The sequence below is a fragment of the Lynx rufus genome, unplaced genomic scaffold, assembly GCF_022079265.1.
Source record: "Lynx rufus isolate CCGP_SWC_20201006 ecotype Redwood Valley unplaced genomic scaffold, mLynRuf1.p SCAF_6, whole genome shotgun sequence".
In the NCBI taxonomy this organism is placed as follows: Eukaryota; Metazoa; Chordata; class Mammalia; order Carnivora; family Felidae; genus Lynx; species Lynx rufus.
In genome coordinates this window covers 63,657,342-63,682,598 of record NW_025814878.1, presented here as the reverse complement: position 1 = coordinate 63,682,598, position 25,257 = coordinate 63,657,342, and the positions used below count along the sequence as shown (strand labels likewise).

Here is a 25,257-nt window from a genome sequence, read left to right as displayed (position 1 = left end):
CTCTGTAGAAAATCAGCTGTTCATGTATGTATTTCTGGATCCCCGTTTCCATATGTCTATTTGTCTGTCTTTACTTTGATGTCACATTGTTTTGATTACGATAGCTTTATAATGAATGTTTAAATCAAGTAGTGTTATTTCGATTTTGTTCTCTTCCAAAGGTATTTTGGCTATGCTAGGACCTTTGGCTTTCTTCATATAGATTTTACAGTATTTGTTACACATATTTGAAAAAAATCCCCCTGGGTATTTGGCTAGGATTACATTGCATCTATATGACATATTGGGAAAAATTAAAATCTTTACAACATTGAGTGTTCTGCACTACAAGCATGGTCTATCTTTATTCAATTCTATAATTTCTTTCAGAAATTTGTTGTTGCTTTTAGTGTAAAAGTTTTTCACATGTCAGATTTATCTCATTTTGTACATTTTGATGTTACTGTGTGCAACATTTCAAATTTAAATTTCTGATTTCTGTTGTCAGTATTTAGAAATACTCCTGATTATTACATAGTAATTATGTAGCCCCAAACTTTACTACACGTACAAATTAGTGTTCGTAGCTTTTTTTGTGGTTTCCATCACATTGTCTATATAGACAAATGTTACATCTGCAAATAAAGACAGTCTTATTTCTTTTTTTTTTCTAATATGGATGCCTTTATTTCTTTTTCCTTGCCTACTGAACTGGCTAGAGTCCCCAGTACAATGTTGAATAGAGGTGCTAAGAGCGGATATCTTTGTTTTGATCTTATGGGTAGGTTATTGTATCTTTAACTGTTAAAATTTATATTAGCTGTGGATTTATTATAAATAATTGGCTCATGGGATTATGGAGACTGGCAAGTCAAAATGTGCAGGGTGGGCCAGTGGACTGGGACCCAGGAAAGCTAACACTGCAGTTCCAGTCCAAAGACTGGTAGGCTGGTGATCCGGGAGACTCATTGTTTTTATTCAGTCTACTGAAGAAGTAGGAGTAGCTGATGTTGCAGGTGAAGTCTGAAGGTAGACTACTGGAGAAATCTCTTGCTCGAGGGAGGCCAATGATTTATTCTGTTCCGGCCTTCAACTTACTGGATAGGGACCACGCACACTATGAAGAACAACCCGCTTTTCTCAAAAGTCCCCTGACTTAAGTGTTAATCTTACCCAAAACCACTCTCACAGAAACAAACATACAGACTGTTGTTTGACCAAATATCTGAGCCCCCCACAGCCCAGCCAAACTGAAACATAAAATTAGTCATCAGAAATGATCTAGAATAAATCTTCTTAAGGCTTCTGCAACACCAATCCTCTTCAGCTTTGTGTTAGCTGACATATGCAACCTGTATAACAACTCTGTCACTCCACTCCTCCATTTTTCAGCTCACTTTTCATGTTTTGTGTACCTACTGTTACTTTCTCTGTTTGTGACTTCCTTATTGTGTTGTCCAGATTCTTACCACAACGTTCCTTTCTGAGAAGACAGATGATTTGCACAGAAATCATTTAGGTAATCCAAGATGTTCCTCATAAGTTTACCCTATTAAAGACATATACAGTGAGTGGGAAGGCCCTTAGAAATTACTGGTCATTTTTGAATTGTGGAAGGCAACTTCATTTTAAACAAGGATAAACTTTTGGGCGCCTGGGTGGTGCAGTAGGTTAGACAGCCAACTTCAGCCCAGGTCATGATCTCACGGTTCGTGGGTTGGAGACCCGTGTCGGGCTCTGTGCTGACAGTTCGGAGCCTGGAGCCTGCTTTGGATTCTGTGTCTCCCTCTCTCTCTGCCCCTCCTCAGCTTGCAGTCTGTCTCTCTCCCTCTCAAAAATAAATAACGTTAAAAAAAATTTTTTAAAAAGGTTAAACTTTTAATTTGCTCTTTTCATAGCTACTCATTCGGAAATGTTTGAATGAACCTAGTAACCATACTTTTGGAATTAAAATTTAACAAAAAAAACTGAGTTAGTCAGGAACTCGGCAGATATATTGTTTCTCAAAATTTAGTGTTTGGGGTGGGGGGGGAATGATGTAACTTAATCGACATGGGGAAATTTTACTACCCGTGAAAATAATCATTTAGATATTATAGCAAAGAACAAAAATAGCAAAGTCATCCTCCCCCAAATGGGTTGATCACTGTGGTAACAGAAACACATTTTTTTCCAAAAAGGGAATTTATTTTCCGTCTCTAGACCAGATCACTGCTAGCAATGCTGATAGATGTACATTTACAAAACAAACAAACATAGATATTCAAATTGTATACAGTAACTTCTTATGTTTTGTGGAAAAAATGAAAATTTACATCAAAACATATCTCAATGTTCAGAATATCTATATATAAAAAATATCTTATTGGTTCTGTTTCTCTGGAGTACCCTAACAAGAAGAAAGATATATATACCATATGCCATTTTCTTCCTTTATTGTTTTATATATATATATATATATATATATAACTGTATATATATATATAACAATAAAACTATATATATATATACACACATATATGTGTGTGTGTGTGTGTGTGTGTGTGTATATATATATATATATATAGTTAGTTAGTTACTTAGTTAATGTGGTTATTGAGGCTGTAAAATCCCAAAATCTGCCAAGTGACTTGGAAAGCTGGATACTCAGGAAAGTCAATGGTAGTTTTAGTTCAAAAGCCAGTAGGGTCGAGAACCAGGAAGAGCTGATATTTCAATTCAAATCTGCAGATAGACAAAAGCTGATGTCCCAGTTTAAAGGCCATCAGACAGGAATAATTCTCTCTTACTCACAGAAAGGTCAGCTTTTTTATTCTATTCCGGGCTTAAACTGATAGATGAAGTTCAGCCACATTACGGACGGCAATATGCTATACTCAGTCTACTGATTTAAATGTTAGTTTCATCCAAAACACTCTCACAAAAGCACCCAGAATAATGTTTGATCAACTATAAGCATAACTTCAGAGATATTGTGGGTTTGGAACAAAGTGAATATCACAATAAAGTGAGTCAAATAATAATATTTTTGGTTTCCCAGTGCATACAAGAATTGTGTTTACACTGTACTGTAGCCTACTAAGTGTGCAATAGCATTATATCTAAAAAAAAATGTACACACCTCAATTTAAAAATACTACTAAAAAATGCTAACCATCATCTAAGCTTTTAGTGAGCATTATGTTTTTTTCCAGCGGAGCATCTTGTCTCCATATTGATGGCTGTTGAGTGATCAGGGTGCAGGCTGCTGAAGGTTGGCATGACTGTGACAATTTCTTAAAACAGGAAAAAAATAAAGTTTGCTACATTGGCTGACTCTTCCTTTCATGAACAATTTCTGTGTAGCATTGATGCTGTTTGCTAGCATTTTACCCAGGGTAGAACCTCTTTCAAAATTGGAGTCAGTCCTCTCAAACCCTGCCACTGCTCTATCAACTAAGGTTATATAATTTTCTAGATCTACGTGATCATTTCAACAATCTACACAGCATCTTCACCAGGAGTAGTTTCCGTCTCAAGAAACCAACCTCTTTGCTCATCCATAAGGAACTCTTTCTATGTTCAAGTTTCATCGTGAGGTGGCGGCAACTCAATCACATCTCCAGGCTTCCCTTCTAATTCAACTTCTCTTGCTATTTCCACCACATCTGCAGCTACTTCCTCCAGTGAAGTCTTGGACCTCTCCATGTCATCCATGAAGGTTGGAATCAACTTCTTCCAAACTTTTGTTAATGTTGATATTTTGACCTCTCCCTATGAATCAGAAATGTTCTTAATGGATCTAGAATGGTGAATCATTTCCAGATGGTTTTCAATTTACTTTGCCCAGATTCATCGGAGGAATCACTTTGTATGAAAGCTGTACCCTTATGAAATAGATTTCTTAAATAATAAGACTTGAAAGTAGAAATTACTCTTTGATCCATGGACTACAGGATAGATTTTGTGTTAGCAGGCATGAAAGTAACATGAATCTCATTGTACATCTCCATCAAAGCTCTTGGGTGATCAGGTGCATTGTCAATGAGCAGTTATATTTTAAAAGGAATCTTTTTCTGAGCAGTAAGTCTCCACAGTGGGCTTAAAATATTCAGAAAACCATGTTGTAAACAGATGTGCTGTCATCCAGGTTTTATCGTTCCATTTACAGAACATAGGAAGAATAGATTTAGCATCATTCTTAAAAGCCCTAGGATTTTCAGAGTGGGAAGTGAGCACTGGTTTCAAGAAAGTCACCAGTTGCATTAGTCCCAAACAAAAGAGTCAGACTGTCCTTTGAAGCTTTGAAGCTGGGCATTGACTCCTCCTCTCTAACTGTGAAAGTCCTAGCTGGCATCCCCTTCCAATGGAAGGTCGTTCCTTTTGCATTGAAAATCTGTTGTTTAGTGTAGCCATCTTCAGGGGTTATCTTGGCTGGATTTTCTGGAGAACTCGCTGCAGCTTCCACATCAGCACTTGCTGCTTCACCTTGCACTCTTGTATTATGGAGATGGCTTGCTTTCTTAAACCTCATGAACCAATCTCTGCTAGCTTCTTCAGACCTTTCTTCAGCAACTTCCTCACCTCTCTCAGCCTTCACAGAACTGAAGAGAATTTGGGCCTTGCTCTGGATTAGGTTTTGGCTGAAGGGAATGTTGTGACTGGTTTGCTCTTTTATTCGGACCAATAAACTTTCTCCATATCAGCAATCAGGCTGTTTCACTTTCTTATCATTCATGTGTTCACTGCAGTAGCACTTTTAATTTCCTTCAAGAACTTTTCCTTTGCATTCACAGCTCGGCTCTCCGGTACAGGAGGCCTATCTCAGTTTTTAACATGCCTTCCTCACTAAGCTTAATTATTTCCATCTTTAATTTAAAGTGAGAGACAGGAAACCCGCTTCGTTTTACTGTAACTGTTGCAGGCCATCACAGGATTATTAATTGGCCTAATTTCAATATTGTTGTGTCTCAGGGAATAGGGAGGCCTGAGGAGCAGGCGAGATATGAGGGAATGGCTGGTCGGTGGAGGAGTCAGAACACACACAGCATTTATTGATTAAGTTCACTGTCTTCTTCGGGTGCAGTTTGCAGCATCTCAAAGCAATTACAATAGCAACACCAAAGATCAAGGGTCACGGATCACCATAGTAAATGCATAATAATGAAAAAGTTAGAAATATTGAAAGAATAATCAAAACATGACACAGGGACACAAAGTGAGCAAATGCTGTTAGAAATTTGGCACTGAGAGACTTCTCAATTCAGGGGTATCACAAACCTTCAACTTGTAAGAGCTCAATGTCACTAAGCACAATAAAGCAATAAAGTAAAGTATGCCTGTGGTCCAGCCCATCACGCTGCCTTTGCGATGGAACTGTGCTGTTCCCTTTCCTCATGAAAACAAAATTCCAGGCACTCAAATAACTATGTAAATAGGAAAAATTTTGAACTCAAATCAGAGGATCAAGATTTTAGTACTATTGTGCCATTGACTACCTCTGTAACATAAAGAGAACTCATCATTAGACCACACCCACAGCTTTTATGTTTATTTGAGTGATAGAACACTTGAAACCGTGCTGTGGTCTAAGGAAAATCATGCTTTGTAAAAGTATTAAATTTAATTCCGCTAAATAGGAGCTCTTTTTTTCCAGCAGACAACATGACTCTAGTATAGGTTGACAAGTCTGTCACTGCCACAAGCAAGCAAACCCCAAAATAATCACAATATTGAAATACATATTCATTCTGGTAGAGTTGTGTTATTGGATTTTGCTGCTTGATAATTTACTGTTTACTAACTTACTAAATGACATTACTAAAAGACACATGATAGATGTGTCAGACAGGTACTGAGTGTTTAAGGAAATAAACATGGGAGAAAAGATAAAATCGAGGCTATTTATTTATTAGCTCTTTTCCCCTTACATATTTGGAAAAGACTATTATTTGAAGTGAGAATATCTACCTCAGCCCAGCTCATAGACCATTTGGAACTTAAATTGAAAACAATAGAAGAGATGATTTGTGAGTTATAGTCTAGTCCTCTCTCTTTTTTTAATGTGTATTTATTTTTGCGAGAGAGAGAAAAAGAGCATGCGCGCATGAGCGGGGGAGGGGCAGAGAGACAGAGGGAGACACAGAATCTGAGGCAGACTCCAGGCTCTAAGCTGTGAGCACAAAACGTTGAGGTCCAACTTTTACAGTTAAATGAATTAATTAAAATGATCTTTACCCCAAACTTCCGTCAATTCGTCCATTAATTCAAAGTACGTTTATTGTCAGAAAGGGTTCAAATACAAGGCACCGATAAAAATGCAATAAGTGTATTTAGTTCGTTTATTTTCTGTCTGGTGTACATTCAAGGAGTAGATTTGGTCATTCTGAGGTGAAAAAATATCATCATGCTGGTAAGCACTTTCAGCTTTTCTATCAGCATCACAGGCTACAACCACTTAAAGCTGAGGAGTAATCCTTATGTCTATTGGACTTCCAATTATACCCAGTCCTATCCCATTATGTACAGCTACTTATATGTGCCTAATCCCCATGACATTGTCCTTGGCCCATGAGCATTCAGCAAGCACCATGAGGCTTCTCAGAATACTCTTTCCACTTATTCTCAGGGTGCTTGGAACACTTGAATTCTTTGCAGCCTACTCATGGGTTTCCAGCACTGACACAGGTCTTTTTGCAGCCTCTGTTCTTCCTATGAAAAATATTTGCCTGCATCGAGCTCTCTTCATGATCTGTGATCCATCACACCCATCACTTGGACCGTCCTTCCTCCTCCTACCTTTCATTTTGCCACTCAAGGATAGACAACGTCTACTTTTAGCTGGATTGTTTGATTTTGTTTTGCTTTGCACAAATGTCTCTCTTTAAGGAAAAAAATTACTTAGGAGTTTCTTTGGAAAGCAGCATTTAAATGAATAGTATAGCTCAGAATTAAAATACACAAATCAGGGTCCAGCTGGTACAAATAACAAGTTCCTGATGGAGAAATAAATGTGGAAAGCTGTGCACTCAGTTCTCTCCTACTGGTGAACTAAATTAACGGTGCTCAGGTTTGCTGGCCCTTTTCATTCCTAAATCATTCTTTAAGAAACCCACAAATGGAGTTATAGCATCTTCACAGAAGTCCAGCGGAGCCAGCATGCTGTCTGAAGTAATGTTCTCACCTCTGGAGAAGGGAGTGGGCTTTTTGAAATTAGCAAGGTTGGCTTTGATATATTCTCCTGCCTGCCATAAAAGACTCCACTTCATCTGGCTTGTGTTCTTCCTGCCTGCCTCTGATTGATTTCATGTAATCCTGATGTGCTCTTTGTCATTGCCTTTCATGAAGCCAATTTCCTGCAGGTGGTAGTTCATTGCTTTATCATAATACAATGATATCTTGTGGTATCTTTTTTTTCTCCAGTCAAGCTGAGGCATTATCTGCAGAGATAAAAAATATGTATATATATATATATATATATATTTTTCCCCCTAGATAACATTTTAGATATGTCACCTCATTAAACCTCTCTAAGCTCTTTTGATAGGTTGCAAATGTTACCTTGTCCATTTGAAAAATTGAGAGATTGAGACTTTGTAAGTTGTACAATTTGCCTTTAAATTGAAGAAAAAGTGTCAGGGATTGAAATAGTATTCTGGAATCAAATTCCAACTTTATTTCCCTTTTCCATTTGGTCAAGGCCAGAAAATTTGTTCAGGAAATTAGTCATTGCTCTATGACAGAAGACACTGGATATGTACTAGTGTTCCCACTTATTCATTAAGTCAGCAAAATTTTCTAAATTCTGCCAACCTATATAGATTGCTTCTGACCCATCATGACTCCAAGATATAATTTTTCATAACAGTTTATTTAGTACTCTTGCTTACTGAAAACACAGCAGCCCATACCTGACATATATGTATACACAAATTTGCTATATAATTCACATGATTATCTTACACTTGTGAAATGAGCATAAACAGTCATATAATATTAATACATATGTCTTAGGCAGAAATTCTCCTGGTAGTATGGTAGATAACTTGAAATTCTGTCTCACCCCAAATTTTCAACACATGAACGAAATATAAATACTAGTTTTATAAGATGTGTAACTGGTATATGCTACACCAACCCAGTCACTATGGAGACAACTGGTTCACTGTGAGACCTGTTACCTTCAGTTTTCCTATTAAAGTTGTACAATTTATTTTTTTTCTCCTAGTTCTACTGAGTGAAGGCTAGTAGAAAAGCAATACTCTCCATCAAAAGCAAACTACTTATTCTGTTAGCTAGAATTTATAGAACCTAAGTGGCTTTATTATACTATCTCATTGAGTCTTTCTCCTTGAGCTCTAATATTCATAACTATGGTATTCTATGAATTCATTTATCAACACATATTTAGAAGCAAAGTTTATGCAATTTGGTGTATAATCTTAACAATTGGTTACATCAACAGCAACCGAGAAAAAATATAAGTTTATATTTTTGTTGTACTCATTTCCATTTTAAAAATAAAAAAATTCCTTAATTATATATATATATATATATATATATATATATATATATTACCCTAATACTAATGACTCTGTTATGAGTCACCCAAACAAATCTTCAACCTCATGGAAAAATTTTGATTTGCCTCCGAAACATTAGTTATTGATAAATGCAAAGATAATACAAATGAATATTGTTACTTCTCTCTTTCATGTGTTGTTTGGTTGGTTATATGTTTTCTATTGGATTTGATCTACTTTATTATTTTTTAAATGCCAGTTTTTTTTTTAAGTTTAAGTTTATTTATTTATTTATTTAGAGAACGAGAGAGAGCGTAAGTGCACACGTGACTGTGCACAAGTGTGTGAAGGGCAGAGAGAGAGAGGGAGAAAGAGTGGGAGAGAGAGAGAATTCCAAGAAGCTCCACACTGTCAGCGTGGAGCCTGATGTGGGGCTCAAACCCACAAATTGTGAGATCATTGTGAGATCATGTGAGATCATGACCTGAGCCAAAATGAAAAACCAGATGTTTAATCCACTGAGCTAACCCAGACACCGCAATTTTATTATTTCTTATAATTATGAATACACTTACACATTACCAAAGGTCATTTAACCAATCAGCCAGTGTAACATCATCTGATAGAGTAATATATTTGGATACACTGGATTTTTTTTAAAGATGAATTTTGAGGGCTAATAGTATGCATTTATTATTATTATGAAATATCAAAACAGTGCTACTAGAAAGTGAAGGACTTTGTTATTTCATATTTTAATTTATTAAGTTTATTGCCTATTATTAGAATATCTATTTTAAGAGAAGTTGAAAATGTACTAATTTCCATTTTTTTTAATTACAAGAATAAATAAAATTCTAATTTAGACTATGAGAGGGTATTTTTATTCGTTTTTTAATTTTTTATTAAAAAAATTTTTTTACTGTTTATTTTTTATTTTTTGAGACAGAGACAGAGTATGAACAGGGGAGGGGCAGAGAGAGAGAGGGAGACACAGAATCTGAAAGAGGCTCCAGGCTCTGAGCTGCCAGACAGAGCCCGACATGGAGCTCGAACCCACGAACCATGAGCTCATGACCCCAGCCGAAGTCGGACGCTTAACGGACTGAGCCACCCAGGCACCCCTGGTTTTTAATTTTTTTAATATTTATTTATTTTTGAAAGAGAGAGAGACAGAGAGACAGAGAGACAGAGTGACAGCAGGGAAGAGGAAGAGAGAGGCAGACATAGAATCTGAAGCAGGCTCCAGGCTCTGAACTGTCAGCACGGAGCCCAACGCAGGGCTCGAACCTATGAACCATGAGATCATGACCTGAGCTAAAGTCAGATGCTTAACCAACTGAGCCACCTAGGCGCCCTGAGAGGATATTTTTTAAAGAAAATTTGGTGGAGGGGGGCAATCATGAATGCAAAGAGGGTAGAAGAAATGGGGAGAGAAGAAGAAAAGGGAGATAGGTTGAGAGAAAGCTCATCCAAAGGAAGTTCCTTTTGCTAGGTAGAAGGAAATAATTTATAAGATGAAGTAGCAAAGGCCTAAGACTGTGTCAGCCAGAAACGGGTGTGCATTCATTCTCTTGAATGAGAAAAGACTGCCAAAGATCATTTAAGAATTAGAAAAGAAGGATGAATTAATATTAACAAGGTAGAGAAAAACTTTTATTTCCCTTATTTGGGTCGAACTGAAGGAGACAGAACAGAGGTAGGAAGGATGGCAGAGAGAGAGAGAGTTCCAAAAGGTCAGATAGAAAATGTGTGGCATTTTTACTGTGTATTAATAATAACAAATATGACCTAGATTCTCTGTGGTATGATTTTATAATAAGATAGGGGTGAAGTATATATTAGTAACTCCAGGGGATGAAATAGCAAAGGTTATAGTAAAAAGAAATATTGGTAGACCAGAAATGAAGAAATTCCTCCTTTTGTTTTGCTTTGCTTGTTTGGAAAAGGTATTATTGAATAGCTGCTAATTAGCCTCAGCCGCTGATATCCATCTGCAAACATTCTCTCAACTATTCCACTAGGATGTAGACCCAGAGATGAAGTAGAAGAGAGAACAGACACGAAATATTCCAGAAAGATAAATCTTTTCCAGTCCTTCCAGCCAAAATATCTATAAATTTGAAAGCATCAGGATTGATTGCCCTTGATCTTCAGCCACTCGCCAACATAAAGGATATCACATTGAATTTCAAAGCCTCTCAAAGCTTGTGGAGCCACAGTATTCTCCTTCCCACCCTTTCAAGGACTTGTATTTACGAGAGTCTATTATCAAAGGAAAACATGCCCTCAGACAAGCGCAGGGAAAAGGCACCCAAGTGCCCAGGCAATTCCCCATCTTTCTCTTTGAGCCTGAGATGTTAGCTCAGAGCTTGAGGAAACCTCTGTGCTTTCTGGGAACGTAGCCTCTCTGGGTAGTTCATTTGTTTTCTGCGCTAGCCTAAGCAGACCTACCTCTAGCAACTTAACCCACTAAAAACAAAACGAACAAACAAGCAAATGAAAAAAAATTTAAAAAAAGAAGACAAACACAATCTGTACCTAGTTTTTATGTATAAATATTTTCACCTAAATCCTAAAACTTGATTCTAAACCTCTCACCATTTTCCTGCATGCTTGGTTAAGATGGAGGTCAGGCACTAACTGTTTAATTTTGATTGGCAAGGCTTGCATCCATTTTTGCTGCTTGAGGATAGATTAGATGACCAGGAACAAGAGGAAGAGAATCATATGGGGCCAGTCCTTCAGTGTCTCAGTGGCAGAGAAAGGCCGCAAAGAACCTGATTGCTCATGCCTGATTACTCAACTGTTTTAATCTCCTTAGATTTCTAAATTATGCCACTCACTTCCTAAAAAATTGAGATCTGTAATTTACAATTTAGCAGAAAAGTACTGTTTTGTCTTAATTGTTTTTAAATTATTCCAAAATCCCCTCTGGTTATTAAACTGTATGCCTCTGAATTTCTTTCCATCTTCAAGATATGTAAACTAATTCTAGTATGTTGGAATTGGGCAGCTATGATCATATTTAGCTTGTTCTAGGTATTTTTTATAGTGTATTTTCATCATGGAAGGTATCTTCTAGGCTTTGTCATCTATCTTTCCATAATTGTCTTCTCCACCCATCCTTTATTTAACACAGTGGTTTGCTTTAACACAATGTTACTTTATCAGTTTCATTATAATATTCTCAAGGAAAAATTAGCAAACTTATACATGGAATTTCTTATGTTAAAACATCAGTTTTGTATATAAAGACAGAATAGTGTGGTCTGCTGAATCGCTACTAAACATTTTGAAAAATTCTTATATCCGGCGGAAAAAGAAATGACACAGTGCATGAGCCATCTATAATTAATTACTACCTGGTGAGATACCAACCAAAAGACCAATTATATTTCTATGTTAGTTTTCTAAGTTCTAGCTTATAAATGTACCATTTTGGTCATCATAATTTCTATTTTGAAATATGGTATGTAATCTATCTATGTTAACTGTAACACCTATAAATTCAAACAACATATGAAAATAAGAAGGTCTCTTTTTCTCTGTAATAGTATTGATTTTTTTTCCTAAGGTAAATAAGAGACTTTCTAAAAAAAAAAACCTGTATTTTAAAGGGAAAGAGAGTAAGGTTTATAGACCTGCAATAAATTGATCTCTGAAGAGAGACACATGCTCTTTAAATACTTTTCTACCATAAAAACAATTCCCCATAAGAAAAATTCTGTAATTTTTTTTCGCAAAAAGAACTATTGTCTCTGCTCTTCATATTAAGAACACAATCCATTATTTTTATCTTATAACCTTCTTTTCATCTCAGGTAGATGCAGACTGATTTCATAAGCCATCATTTGAGTGTGGGCATTATAATCTTCAGTACTCCGATTTTATCCATTAAGAGTATGAAAAACCTGTGGGAAGGCTTTAAAATACTTTTTCTTCTTAAAAAAATCTCTTGGAGTTCACAACTCAGCAAGAGCTTAATTAAAACCAATAGGGAAAAATTTTTTAAATGTTTAATGCAAACTACTAGTTTTGTTTTTCTAAAACTTCTATTTCTTCACACCTTTCTTTTCTTCAGGAAGCATCTCTTAAGAGTGTACTATATGTGTGGCCCAATATTAGGCAGTAAGTTGTGTTATTAAGCAAGCAAACTATGAATCTAAAAGTGATATTAAAACCAGGCAAAAGTGACCTGCTTTCTCAAGGCAAGTCCATACCAAGGGGCCCCAGGACTGCTGCTCTTGAGCTGGCAAACTTGAAGCCACGTGATTACTGTGGCTGTAACAGTTATTCCTTACAAGCTATAAGTTTCCTTTCTCACATCTCCACATGGTTCTTCATCTGCCATAAAGCACTTATTTTATTACATCCATATTTGTCTCAAAAAAAAAAACAGATGTTTTCAATACCATTATTGGATAAATTTTGGCTAAACGAAGCCAAAACAAATCCTGCCATTGATCTCTTGTGAACTTCTGGGCCAAGGTCACAGTGCTCTGGGGTTTATCTTCCTGGTACAAGGGTATGAACTCATCTTTCAGAGTGTGTTAACTTCCTTTAGGGGTGCAGAACACCATATGGCACACAGAGAAAGTGCTGAAGGAGTGACACATAGTGAATCTGTGTTTCTAAACCTTGTCACTTGGGAAGACTCAAAAACAGATTCCTAAGTCTCTCCCAAATGGCCACATCATAATCTCCTGGGATGTGTCCACAAATCAGAATTTTTTTCAAACTCCCCAGCTGACTAGATTGATCAGGCATGCTTGCAAAATACTACAGTACAAGCAAACGAGAGAAGTTGTCTTAAATACTTTCTGGGGAAAGCATACTTTATAAATAAAAGTGTTAAAGTTTGTTAGAACTGACACACCTCGGATTGGAAAGGTAAGTTTAGGCTTTAATGACCCCAGTAGGATTTTAGCAGCTTGAAACTGAGGTAAAGTCTATACTGAAGTTTCCCATGAAATAGATTAGTAACAATCATTATACGTTCACAGAACTGAGATACACTGCCGTCCTCTTCCCATGTCACTAAAGAGGGAGGGGTATTGGGGCACCTGGGTGGCTCAATCAGTTGAGTGTCTGACTTCAGCTCAGGTCATGATCTCATGGTTCATGGGTTTCGAGCCTCGCCCTCACGTCAGGTTCTGTGCTGACAGCTCAGAGCCTAGAGCCTGCTTCGGATTCTGTCTCCCTCTCTCTCTGCCCCTCCCCCACTTGTGCTCTGTCTATCTCTCTCAAAAATAAACATTATTTTTTTTTAAAAAGAGGGAGGGGTATAGGGTTGTGAGGGTTCCACAATTTAATGTTTGTCCCCCACAACTGAAAAGAAAAGGTGACTAATTCAAATCTGATGAAAACCCAAAACACATCTCATCTGATGCTGTGGGCTAGGTGAGAAAAGTCATCTCTGGTAAATATTGTGTTATTTTATTGTGGTAAAACTCAAAAATGATTTATAGTTCAGAAAATGATTTTGCAAGATACATGGATAGAACCCCATATCACACACCCAAATCCTGCCAGGAAGAATGTTTATCTTGTTTAATATAGTTATGGCATATGTCCTTTAATGAAAATCATTTGGTCCCTTCTAGACAGAAAACTAAAAGAGGGGCTCCTAGGTGACTCAGTTGGTTGAAAAACTGACTCTTAATTTCTGCTCAGGTCATGATCTCAAAGTCTGTGAGACTGAGCCCTCAGCGTGGAGCCTGCTTGGGATTATCTCTCTCCCTTTCTCTCTGCCCCACCTCCTCTCTCTCTCTCTCTCTCTTTCAAAATAAATAAACATTAAAAAAAAAATGTAAAACAAAAGTCCCAGTCTACTCTCTAGATAGAAAACTCAAAAAGTTTGTTGACATCACTATAGTTTGCTTATAAAATATGTACTTCCTAAACAAATTCCTTAGAGATGGAAAGTATCAATTTTAATAATTCCTTCTTTGAAAAAAGTTAATAATTGCTGAGACACAATACTTTCAGCTTTAGAACCATGTTCTATCATAGTTGGTTATACCCAAATGCATCAGATAAAATTATTCTTTTTCTTATATGTTTTGAAAAGTATTTATGACTTTCTGTATGCACTTTGTATTTCCCACTGTACAAGATTTTATAGTTTAATAACTTGGTTCCTATTTCTACTATCAGAGACTATACTTTTTTATCCTTTCACCTTTTTATTATTTTCCTAGGACTATATTAAATCTGCCAGTCTTCAATTCAGGAACTATTTACTGAGGTTGTGTTAAGTATCACAACACTGTACTAAGGCCTTGGGACACCGAGATGGGTAAAACCAACCTTTAAAGTACTATCTTGATGATGCTTCAAACTGAGAAAAAATATTCCATGTTCAAAAGCTTTTGGCCTAATACACCTGAAAAACCTCATCATTATAGGAACTTAGCATTAAAAAGAACTCTTAAGATCAAACACATGAAACCCACATTCACTGGACCATTTGTCCAACCCAGGCTTGAAGATTTCCTTCAATAGGGACTCCTTATTTTAGAAAACCTCAGCTGTTACGAAATGACTTTTAATTCTGAGCTATAATTGATTTCCTTAATATGCTGACCATCGATAATAGTTGTTCTTTTCAAGTAGCATGGAACAAGATCATCTGTCTTCAATAACCTTTATGACTTCACAAGCATGTTCCAAAGCATTTCCTTTTATCACTTACTGTATTAAACTATTATTATTATTATTATTATTATTATTATTATATTTTGCTTCTTTCTGTCACTTTCTTCTACTATTTTGAGAGTTACTGATTGTTATACTGTTTTTCTCCTTCATTTCCTGTTTTCTAACATCTGTTGGAAAGAATAATTATATTTTATTAGTCATTTTCCCCTTTACTGGTTTGAAAGTTGTATCTTTCAATTTTATCCTTTTTTTTAATTTTTAAAAAGTTTATTTACTGATTTTGAGAGTGAGAGAAAGACAGAGAGAGAATCCCAAGCAGGTTCCGTATTGTCAGCACAGAGCTCAACATGGGGCTTGATCCCATGAGCCATGAGATCATGACCTAAGGCAAAGTTAAGAGTTGGTTGCTTAACTGACTGAGTCAACCAGGTGTCCCTCAATTTTATCCTTTTAGTGGTTATATCTCTGTCATGTGTGAGCTACATAAGAGAGGTAGAATACACTACTTCAAAAATCCATGATCCACCCTGCATTTCCAGTAGCATTTTTCTTCTACCTTATTTTAAAATGCCTACTTTAAACTAAAAAACAAAGAAAGCAAGAGTGAAAAGGCAACCTGATTAATGGGAGAAAATATTTGCTAACCATGTATCTGAAAAGGAGTTAATATTCAAAATATATAAGGAGATTTTACAATTCAATAGTAAAAAAAAATAAAAAGTAACTAGTAGATAAATGGGCAAAGAACTTGAATAGATATTTCTCCAAAGAAGACGTATATGAGATGTTACATCACACCTTTAGGGTGGCAATTATCAAAAAAACAAAAGGTCCGTGTTGGTGAGGATGTAAGAGATTGGAACCCTTGTGCACTGTTGGTGCGTGTAATATGTGACACATGGATAAACCTGGGGAACATTATACTAAGTGATAAGCCAGTCACTGTAGGACAAATACCGCATGATACCACTTACATAAAGTATATAAAATAATCAAACTCATAAAAAGGAGAGCAAAATGGTAGTTGCCAGAACCAGGGGGAAGAGGGCAATAGGGAATTGTCGTTCAAAATGTGTGAAATTTCAGCTTGTGTAAGGTAAATATATTCTAAAGATCTTCTGTATAACATTGTGCCCATAGTTAATATAATTTTCTGCACTTCAAAATTTTAGAGGGATGATCTTATGTTAAGTGTTCTTACCATCATATATATATATATATATATATATGTATACATATAAAATATATGTACATATTATATATATATGTACATATATTTTATAATTTTTTTTTGAGGGGAGGGGTGCATGTGTGACAGCATGACTGGGCACATGAGCAAGGGAGGAGCAGAGGGAGAGGGAGAGAGAATGTTAAGCAGGCTGTACCCCGGGCTTGATCTCAAGACCGTTGATCATGGCCTAAGCCAAAATCAAGAGTAGGACACTAAACCTACTGATTCCTCCAGGTACACCATAATATATATTTTTAAGCTACAGATTATCATTTTTAAAAAAATATTTGGTAACTGATTTCATTTAGAAATGCTTATCTTTTTCTTGTATACCATCTCATTTCTGTTTTTCTTTTTCTTTTTTTAAATTATTTTTTACATTTATTTATTTTTGAGAGACAGAGCACAAGTGGGGAGGGGCAGAGAGAGAAGGAGACAGAATCCGAAGCAGGCTCCAGGCTCCGAGCTGTCAGCACAGAGCCTGACACGGGGCTCAAACTCACAAACCGTGAGATCCTGAGCCGAAGCTGGACGCTCAACCAACTGAGCCACTCTGGCGCCCCTCTGTTTTTATTTTTCTTTAGCAGTTCTTTCAGAAAGGGTATGAGACTAGTAAAATATCAATTTTTTATGTATTAAAATGAATATTTTACCATTATTGTTAATTAATGTTTTGTCTGGGTTTAGTATTTTAGGTTGGTCTTTAATGCTTCAAAATATTAAAGGTATTTTTCATTGTCCTCTGGTATTTTTACATTGCTGAAAAGCATGCCATTGTTCTAATTTTCATTTCTGTGGAGCCAATGGAACATTCCCTTTGTGGCCCTGAGGTAATTTTTTGTTTGTTTTTGGTGTTCTCCAACCTCACAACAGGTATTTGAATATTGATTGTTTCCATTTACTCGCTCAGGACTCAGTGTTCTCCTGCAATTTTTCTTTTTAAATGTTTATTTATATGTTTTGATAGAGAGAGAGAGAAAGAAAGGGACAGAAAGGGAGGGAGAAATAGAATCCCAAGCAGGCTCCACACTGTCAGCACAGAGCCCTATGCTGAATCTCAGAACAGTGAGATCATGACCAGAGCTGAAATCAAGTCAGTTCCTTACCTAACCGAGCCACCTAGGTGCCCCCTTCTGTAATTTATCTTACTTTTCAATGATCACTCCTAGAAAATTCTCAGCAATTTTCTTATCAAATATTACCTTTTCTTTGTTTTTTCCTTTTATACATTCTCTTTGACCTTTGTTACATTTTCTCAGCCTTCTCTTACATTTTTCTTATATTTATGGTGCTTTATTCTGAGTGATTTTCTTAGAACTATTCTCTAGTTTTCTAGTTTCTATCTGCTTCTCAGTTGGCTATTTGTCTACTTCACCATTTTGCCTTGACTAATGTTATATTCATTGTTTTGGAAGAACATTTACAACATGCCTGTAGTATTTCTCATATTTGCAAAGAATTTTGTTCACAAAGTTTCATATTTTGCCTTTGACAATTCTTTAAGATAATTAATAAAGTTGGAAACATTCAAGAGAAGACCAGACGTTGACCCAGAGATCATTAGAGGTTTTATTTATAGTCTATATATGTTAGTGAGGTTTTTGAAATAATTATGGAAGTACAGGGAATTTATTTAGGGTTAATGCTAAATGTATGTTCCCTGCTAGTCATTAACCCTCAGGCAATATCTCACTCCTAGGTCATTAATGTAATTATAAGACAAACATATAAAAACAGCATAGGTGTACTAGTATATATATTTTTGTACTTAGGTGGCATTATCATAATTGGTGTGTGTAGGGTATTTCTGGGAATTTGCGATTAACTCATCCCTTAAAAATCAGTTGATTAGATTATCTTTCATTTTCAATTCACGTTATTATAATTAACTTGTGCTTATAAGTACAGTTCGAGTAATGTGAGAGTATCAGAAGTTGTTTTCAATTATAAACTTCATATTGTAGTTAAATTGGAAGTTTACTATTAAATTGAAAACGCATATTATTAGGACCATCTCATTCTGATGGAGAAAACTTCAATGTGCCATTTCTGCTAATCATGTGGAGGTACAGATGTTAAAGAGGAAAGAAATTGTTCTGATAGTTCATACCATGTGTCCCAGTAAGAATATCTTAACTTGAAATTGTTTTAGATATTTTAACAGCTGCTGGGTCTCTGATTGGGTTTGAAGCTCCCCTCTGACTCCTGCTACGATAGTTCAAGCCGAATGAAGTCAGCAGAACCACCCCACAGCTTTTCTTTTAAATTGCATTACAAGGCAGAGAGCTGAATGATTGCTGTATATAAGATCTATCATTTATTCCCACCAAATTAACCCTCCACCCCCACCTTCTGCCATTTGGTCTGTGCTTCTATTGCCTTCTGATGGGTAATGTTTAGCTTTTCTCTGACTTTCAGTCTAGTGTTTCCTGTGGGTATGCTGGTGCGTATGTTTGCATTCAGAATTTATTACATATCTTTTTAAATATTAGTAGCATTATCTTTTAGTTGATTTGTGGTAATTTAAAATAATAAATGTTTGTTTTTTATTCAAAATGCCATCCAAGGTAAATGATGTAGGTCATAGTGGTCAACCTAATCACCAAAAGCATTGACTTGATGATCCCCTGAATGTAAACCATACACTTAGAACCTGGTGGCTCAGATTTTATTTGAACTCTGTCTATTTCAGAACTCCACAATCATAAATTATCAAGGAAAACCAGGAATTTAGAAGAAACCTAAAAGAATGCCAAGAAAGGCCAACAAATTAAATCTACTGGACAAGAAGTAAAGACTACTAGACAATTTGGCTAGCAGAGAAAACAAGGTGCACTGCATGCAAAGAGCTTGTTAACCAAAGTTATATATCCACAGAAAATAGAGACAGAGCATGTAGTAAATAAATAGAGAAAATCAAGGATATTTCAAAATTGTCTCTGTTTCAGATTTGAGAAGTTTTGCCATTTTGGTTTTGTGATTTCCGTCTTGGTTTTGTGCATTTATTCCTTAAACCCATGGGACATAGTTACCTTGGTTACTGGAAGACTAAGTTTCTGTCTACTGCCCCATTGAAAATAAGCCCAAGTCCCAGGATCAATGAATTCATACTGTAAATTGTGCTCTATATTCACAGAAAAACAGAACAAGTTGTAGTAAAGATCAACAGATTTAAAATATGTTGACCTCAACTGGAATCCTGTTTCTGCCACCTACAGTCCATGGGATCATGGGCAAATCACTCAATTTTTTAATTCTTTCATACATAAAATGGCAATAACAGATAACTTGTAGAACTCTTAGAAAATTGATGAGATGAGGGGTGGTGCCTTCTGAACTATAAAAATACATGTATAATTACACACTTTATGAAATAGAAGGGCAATCTGTGGAGTAAAATATTTAGTATTCTACAAACAGAGGAAGTAAAAGCGTTGTTGCACATTGCAACATGAACTTACAGAAGCTTTGGAACCATTTTCTCTGCAGGTCATGAACCAGATGGTAAATCACCATCTGTTGGGGATGGTTTTAATGTGGCAAAGCTAGAAGGAAAGGCTAGCTAATTTTTCAGATTCTTTTCCAGCTTTATATATATATATACATATATATGTATTTAAATATTTAATATAATAAAGGTATTTTAACTTTTCCTCTTTAAAGGTAGCTATTATTAGAGATTGTGAATTAAAAAATACCTTAGTAGAAGTGCTTGGTAAAAATAATTTCTGGAATGTCATTTTTTTCCTTTTGTTTTCATATCTAAGTTTTACTTAAGACTAAAAAGAATTATTTCCAAAATACTAAACTCTATAGATTGCTAGATAACAAGTTAGGGTAAACAGTGTCTTTCTCATTGTGATCACAAGTCAGACATATACATTAGCTAAAGCATTACCCTGGCCATTACTCTGGATATAGAACTTCAATAAAATTGAGGTAACACAATGATAAGAACAGATGTGTCCAAGTATCTGTCAGAGTCATGCTGAAATCCACAGCTCCCCAAGATGCAAACTACAACCCTGCATAGTTTGTTTCCCAGAAGAATACCAGCTTAAGGATCTGGGGTGTGGTGGTGAGGAAAGGGACATCCATACTTTATCCAATAGTATTGTTTACAATACGTACAATATACAGTATGAATATTAAATGTGTCCCAATGTTTTCAGCTTGAGTCCCAGTGATCCCAGTTCCGTGACAGGCATTATTTCTTCTCCTGGTGCCTCCCAACTGCACTGATGCTGCTACTGCACCATTTCTGCTACCACAGTGCCACTGCCATGGATACCTTTTTGGTCAATTCCCAGGCTGATGTGGGATCCCTAATTAGACATTCACCTTTCTCCAGGATGCACGAGGTCTTCTGTCCAACTTTCTAGAGTCCCCATGCTATGGTTGGGTCTTTCCTGGATTCTGGGTGTTCTATTGGAGTCAGCTCATGGAATTTTCTTGTTGAGCTTCTATCTTGTGCTTTTGCATAAATTCTTGGCCCAACAAGGTAAAAAGTCTTTGGGAACACAACCCCCAAATTTTAAGCTCCTTTTCCATATTCATTCCTCTGGGGAGTATTGGTGGGATCTATTTCCCTTTCAGTCCCCAACATGGATTAAGAGCTTTTGTCAAGACTTTCATGTCCATTACAGATTTTCTCCATAGGATCTTCATATTTGACTCCCTCCACCCCATATCATCTTACAGCCTCTTGTGTTTAGGGTAACTCTCTTTACATATATATCTACTTACCCTAAAAATTTATCGATTTAAAGTTCTACATTTGCTATATTACAAATACCTTGTTTACTACCCACACATGATATCTAATTTATCATGTCCTAGTTTCTTCCCAGGAAGATTTCTGCGAGACCCTGTTGGAAAGGTGTTCCTTACTGATTTATTAGTTACTATTTTCTGATAAAATTTAAGAATGACTTTTAGGGAGCCTGGGTGACTCAATCGGTTAAGCATCCAACTCTTGATTTTGGCTCAGGTGATGATCTCACGGTTCGTAGGTTGGAGCCCCACATCAGGCTCCACTGACAGTGTGGAGCCTGCTTGGGATTCTCTCTCTCCCTCTCTTCCTGCTCCTCCACTGCATGCACACTCGCTCTCGCTCTCTCTCTAAAAAAAATTAATTAATTAATTAACTTAACAATATTTTTTTTTAAAAAAGAATCAATTTTAAATAATGCAATAGATGGGGCACCTGGGAGGCTGAGTCGGTTAAGTGTCTGACTTCAGCTCAGGTCATGAGCTCTCGGATCCTGAGTTCGAACTCTGCATCAGGCTCCATGTTGACGGATTGGAGCCTGGAACCTGCTTTGGATTCTGTCTCACTCTCTCTCTGTCCCTCCCCCACTCACACTTTGTCTTTCTCTCTCTCTCTCTCTCTCAAAAATAAATAAGAATTTAAAAATAAATTAAATAAATAACAGTAGAAATTATTTTCATTGTATTGATTAATTTATTAATTTGATAGATATTAATTTAAAACCTACCAAGTGTTAGGTACTAATTCAGAAATATACTTTTTTTTAAAAAGGACCCTGTTATCTTTCCATAATGTAATTTTATAAAATTAATGAATCCATAGTTCTAAATAAAATCTTTAGTCAGTGAGGAGCATGTGGCTGGCTCAGTCGGTTGAGCACCCGACTCTTGATTTTGGCTCAGGTTATGATTCCAGAGTCATGAGATCGAGCCCCACGTCAGGCTTTCTGCTGAGTGTGGAGCCTGTGTAAGATTTTCCCTCTCTCTCGCTCTCTCTCTGTCTCTCTCTCTCCTCTCTGCCTCTCTCCTCCACTCATGCTCTCTTTCTCTCTCTCTCTAGAAAAGTAAAACAAAACAAAACAAAACTTTAATCAATGGGATTAAAGTCCACAGTAAGTGCTTCCTCCCATCCTCACCCCGGAGCACAAATGTCCAGTCATAACTGATATTTTTAGGTCTCCACTGACACTGTCAATAGTTAAATGCCCCTTACCTGGCATTTGCAATTACAATCTGATGAAGTTCTGGAGTTTCACTAAATTTATTACCAAAATTGTCATCAAATGATTAATTGACTTGTTCCTTCCAAAACTTATTTTTTGCTCACAGATCTACTGTCCAGAATGGTAACAAGTGGCAAAATAGGGTAGGGCAGAAAGAAGCTAAGGGTCTGGGTAATCCACACAGTTGGATGATTACTCTTCATATGGTATCAGTCTGGGATGTGATAATGCAATTTTGTTGATCTCCCAGTTCTATGGAAAGAATAGTTCTTATTATTGGATTTGACAATCTGTTCCTCTTTTCTTGCCAAAATACACACACAATTTCAGGGGTGGGGGATATCTTCAGGAACATTCACCTTAACATATAAAACTCATTTCATTTTCATTTTTATTTTCTGAGTTGCTTTTAGAAGTATTTAAAAGTATTGGAAGTACTTAGAAATAGTTTCTGTGCTTAGTTATTCTACATTATTTTGTTAGCTTTTCTCATTATAGTCTAAAATTTTGGGACTTGCCCTGATGGCTATTCCAAATAACACCATTTGCTTGGTATTACAGCTCTATAAAATTGCATGTGTTTTTCTTCTAACAACATTAAAACCATTTCTCTATCAAGTCAGTATATGATATTAAAGAATTCTGATAATTGGTTTCTATAAATCAGTTTTCATCAGTATGCCCTCTCTATCCTCTGCCTCTGGTTTAAAAAAATCATGGATGTTTGGGGTGCCTGGGTGGCTCAGCCGTTAAGCATCTGACTTCGGCTCAAGTCATGATCTCACAGTCTGTGAGTTCGAGCCCTGCAACAGGCTCTGTGCTGACAGCTCAGAGCCTGGAGCCTGCTTCGGATTCTGCATCTCCCTCTCTCTTTGCCCGTCCCCTGCTCATGCTCTGTCTCTCTCTGTCTCAAAAATAGATAAAAACATTTAGAAAAATTAAAAAAAAAAGAAATCATGAATGTTTTAATATGTTTGCTTGTGATGTCGTGAACAGTGTCATTTTCAATGAACACAGGAGTCACTGTAGTATGCAGATTGGTTATATTTATTTAAAGAATGAATCAATTATTCACTGTTCTACAAAAGTATAAAATAAAGTTTCTGCTAATAATTTAATGACTGACAAGGTACATACACGTACACACAAACATGCCCACCTCTACACACACCCAAAGATGAGGCACTTAAGTTTTTACCTGAACACAGAAAGAATTGATCCAGATCTCTGAAAGCAAAGAAGCCCATGGTGAACTCCATTACAAAAGTCACATTATTCTAACATAAAATAGAACTTGACATTTGGCCTAATTATACTCTTCAAGTCTTTAATATTCTGCTTATCATTATGGATATTTAAATAAAGAAAACTACTCTGATACCTTTTGCCCTTTTTATGTTTCACAGTCTTCTTTGAATTAAAGAGGAAATTAAAGTTTTCTCAAGGAAAAGTTTTAATAGATAAATGAATAATATATAAAATTAATAATGCTAAACTTCCTCCTAATATTTTAGAGCAAGGAATTTTTCTATTTTAAGAAAAGCATCTATTACCCTTTCTCAAATATCTTTTAAAGAGAATAGAGTAACAAATGAGTTCTTAGGACTCCTTGCAACTTTGAACTTTGACTTATTCAATCCTAATCATCTATACCAATTCTAGAACTTTCTTCATCCTTTTTCTAGATATGGCTTAGTATTGTTTTAATGGATTTACACAAATCAGAGAGTAAAGTGCTTTCCAGTGATTCATCTCATTGGACGTGGTTAAGTGCACAGGGAAATACTACATTTCAGACTGCCAGTTTGATTTATATAAAAGAACATAGAATCACTTACTTAGGTGTTACATCAATGAGACAGCCAACTGAGATCAATGCTTTTGGCATGGTAGAATTCTATAATAATTCTAAATTTCCATAATTTATTTTAGAGTTATTGAAATAAGATTTCTTTTTATCTTTCCTTTTCCAGATTTGTTTTTATTTTTTTACCGTATGATTTTATCATATACCAGAGCACTCTTCTATAATATTTTCAATTTGAGTAATTTTTATAAAAAAATAATTCAGATAGAAAAAACATTAAGTGACAAGTGGCTTGTATGATTAAATTGTGAAAATTTTTCTTTACACATGGAGAAATTATTACAGTGAATAAAAATTTGGTAAACTTTTTATTGATGGGTTCAACCAAGGTACGAGTGAAGAGTGATTTTTACTTCAGGGGTTTAAACTAAACATAATTATTTTAATTCACACTCTCTATAATTGGGCAGTTATTAGTTTTAATGCAGAGAAACAATAGATTAGTATAATTTCTGCTAGATTCTGTTTTAAAGTAAAAACATAATTCTTGCCCTGGGGAACTCATTCTTTATCATGGTTTAATTATTTAGTTCTCTATTATGTATGCCCATACTAATTGTTAATTATTGATTATAATTTGATGATTTCTAAGTTAGCTTTTCTTATGAAAATTGTACCTTAAACTCAGCACATCTACCATTATACTCACCATCCTCTGCTACATATAAAGCAGTATCTTCTACTGCCTTCACCGTACTTTGCACTTTTGTGTTCCTACCTTCTATGCCTGGAAACCTTACAATCAACATACCTCTCCTGCAGAACATCTACAAAGTTGCTGAGACTTACAAAATGTTTCTCTGATCCATCTCTCAAATGTATTTCCTCCATCCACTATTCCCCTTTTCCCTGCTGCTTCTTTAGTTTCTTTTTCCTTTGACTAAAGCAAAGAAAATTAGTATTCCCAATATTGGCTTTACTCCACTATATCAATTCTATATTCCACCATCAGATTACTATTCCTGAATCATAGTTCAGATAAGTAAATATCCAATTCATTTGGGTCGTGATGGCTATGCTCAA

General features: G+C 35.9%; 1 pseudogene; it reads right to left on the bottom strand.

Annotated features, from left to right (window-relative positions):
* Positions 1 to 3,128: 3,128 nt before the first annotated feature.
* Positions 3,129 to 4,826, bottom strand: LOC124529123 (tigger transposable element-derived protein 1-like; annotated as a pseudogene).
* Positions 4,827 to 25,257: the final 20,431 nt, after the last annotated feature.